This window comes from Anguilla rostrata, chromosome 2 (assembly GCF_018555375.3).
Source record: "Anguilla rostrata isolate EN2019 chromosome 2, ASM1855537v3, whole genome shotgun sequence".
Lineage (NCBI taxonomy): Eukaryota > Metazoa > Chordata > Actinopteri > Anguilliformes > Anguillidae > Anguilla > Anguilla rostrata.
This window is the reverse complement of record NC_057934.1, coordinates 30002072-30004980: the sequence shown is the minus strand read 5'-3', so window position 1 is coordinate 30004980 and position 2909 is coordinate 30002072. Positions and strand designations below refer to the sequence as shown.

The 2909-nt window shown below is 40.7% G+C and overlaps 1 long non-coding RNA gene across 1 annotated transcript; it reads right to left on the bottom strand.

Moving 5' to 3' along the window:
* Positions 1–248: 248 nt before the first annotated feature.
* LOC135249492 (uncharacterized) lies at positions 249–906 on the bottom strand. Its single transcript, XR_010328708.1, has 2 exons — positions 623–906; positions 249–436 (listed from the first exon to the last, which is right to left on the bottom strand). It is a non-coding gene; the product is annotated as an uncharacterized LOC135249492 (long non-coding RNA).
* Between the last annotated feature and the right edge of the window lie 2003 nt (positions 907–2909).

Genomic DNA, 2909 nt, shown 5'->3' with positions numbered 1-2909 from the left:
CATACAAAACAAAGAGCATGTTCATTGTTTCAGCATTACATTAAAAGCAGGGAGTCAGGGACTAATAGCATGTACTAATAGCAAGGTACTGTAGTTTCTCAAATGCTGTGCCTAAAGACAGTGATCCTGTCAGATCCTGTCAAAGCATGTGGGGATGCTGATCTAGAATAAAATTTGTACCGTACACCAACACTCTGGGAGCATATCTATAGGTCAGTTCTGCATCAGGCTATTTTATTAGGCTTCACCAATTTTAGCATATTATTTATTATTATATTAATATTATTACAAAGGCATTATTACAAAGCCATTTTCTTCAAATGTGTTTTGGAAAAATATATGCCCGATATCATCAAGGCATCAACGATGTTAGGTGGGTCAGGGTCAGGTCAGGTCCAGAAGATGTCTGATAGCAGGGCTGAGCATCTGGGGTTACCTGGGGAAACAGATTAGGAGAGTTGTAAACAAACTATAAGGTTGGAAGCATGGATACAGTACAGATTCACATACGGTACAGATTCACATATTTCCTCTCCCCCTCCCCCCTTTTTTGTTTCCCATCACAATGTAGTAGTTGCGGAAGCACACACTCAACATACAAATGAAAATGACGATACGCCACCAAAGGTTAGAGTTCTCCGCTCAACTAGACATCCCCCCGCCAATGGCCCATGGCTGGAAGATTGAGGGAGACTTCTTTGGGATTGACTGGATGGCACCTCCCCCAGCCCCGGTCAGCATCTTGGAGCTTGTGTACTGCTCCTGCAAAAAAACACAGTGTGTGAAAGGGAGATGCACATGCAGGCTGAACAAGCTGCCATGTACAGACATGTGTCTTTGTTTGGACTGTGAGAACACACCACAAAGAATCACAATATAAAAGAAGAGTAAATAATCAAATTAAAAATAAGCAAATCAATTAAATTCACAGTTTTTAAATCAGCTGCTGAAAATGAATGAAAATTTGAGTCAAAATATAAAAGTACATGTTGCTATTTGGTAGGCTATATAGGCTACCGAAATTGTTACCAGAATTCCTTACCTGAAAGTTCGTTTTTTTCTTGGATCAGATAAAAGAATGTTTAAAGCCACGAGAATCAATCAACGCTCATTGGCATTTTCATCCCTTTCACTTAAGCCGCGTTTCCACCAGGAACTACTTTTCAAGGAACTAAAAGGTTCCTTCAGCCCATGGTTGTCTGCGTTTCCACCGCGGTCTAAAGTCCCGCGAAGATTAGGCAAATTAGCCCACTGATGTATGAAAAAGCGACGTTGTCGTCGGTCCATCTGTCCTATGATTTCTTCTGTAACCCCATACTACCACCGAAGTAGCTTACATTATTTTCTAATAACCGGGACAGTCCGGAGGGGTTTATTCCACTTATATACAACGGGCTACCAACAATGACTGCATATGGTTACTTTTGTATTTATAGATTTTTATCGATTTAATCACCTGGAATTGAAATATTCTTCTGCAGCCGTTTGGGCATATTTTACCGTTGTCAAGCAAAACTGTCGTTGGTAGTTGAACTTGGACCGTTGTTATGCAACAAATAGGATATAACAGGCCAATAGTCAGATTGTAACTGTTTTATATATCCTCTCAAACACATTCATTATGTTTTTATGCGAACATTCACATTTCCAATATAACTGGCCACAACAGCAGAAAACATGCACACGTTGTAAACAATTTGCTGTTTGATTACTTTCTCATCGTCAATTCCATATAGGCTAATTGCAAAATGACAAGAATAGAACGAAAACTCGGACTTGCGTGAAAATTTAAATTAGCAGTGGTACAGCCACCGTTTGCTTTCCTTCGAAGTTACTGCTAGCCGAGCAGCGAAGTGTGCCCTCCAGATGCGAACCATGCACCATGAATGAGTTCATAGTCTTCCTGGTCTTTTTGTGGAATTGAAGAATGGCAGAGTAAAATTACGGCAGTCTGAAAAAGCTAAAGGGACGATTACTAGAATTAACCTGTTATTTTACCCTGACAAAAAGTGCGGAAGGTGATTTCCAATTTGCTTTTACTGTAGGCTATCACCAATGTGAATTACGCAGAACTACCGCATACCTCACATAACTGTATCAAACGTTTTGAGTCAATTACAACGGGCTAACAAAGAAAATCCGGAAGAAAATATTCAGCAACCGAATTAATCCGTTTGAATGTTTTGGTATGTAATATGCTGTCCCAGCACGAATGCTTAGCATTTTATAAAGCAAGCAATAGTAAAGCAAGAAAAGAACAGAAGAGCACACGTTATAATTCCAAGACGTTGGCAGGCTATAACCAAAACTAGGCTACTGCGCCGCATAACATACAAGTTTGATTTTAAGTTATTATGAAAATAAATCCGTTTGCGGCTGGAGATTTTTAAACATGGCGGCTGAAAGTAAAAAAAATAACACTGCAAGTAGGCGACCAATCAGAAATTTTCAGTGCTTGTGCCCCACCCCAAAGGTTCCTGTACTTTTGGAAAGTACTACCCCCCGAGCAGGAACCTTTTTGGGGGTAAAATTTGGGGAACTAAATTTAGACCCTAGTTCCTGCGGTGGAAACGCACTGAGTTCCTCAAAAGATTCCTAGTTCCGGGGTAAAGTTCCTGCGGTGGAAACGCGGCTTTAGTCTTTCGGCTTCATTCCCTAGTACTGTATTCGTGGATTCCGCGACCTGAATTTGGATGAGCTCGATTGAATAGATGTTGAATAGATGAAAATGATTTCACTAGGCTAAGTAGGGGGAGGGGTATCGTATCAGCAGGGAAATTAAGTAGGCGGTATACTTAGTAAGAAATAGAACTTTTTGAGCAATGACGCAATGAGAACAACTGAAAAAAAACAACATGCGGTGTTGTGTGTTCTCACGGTGCAGTGTGCGACGGCCTCCAGGGAGAACC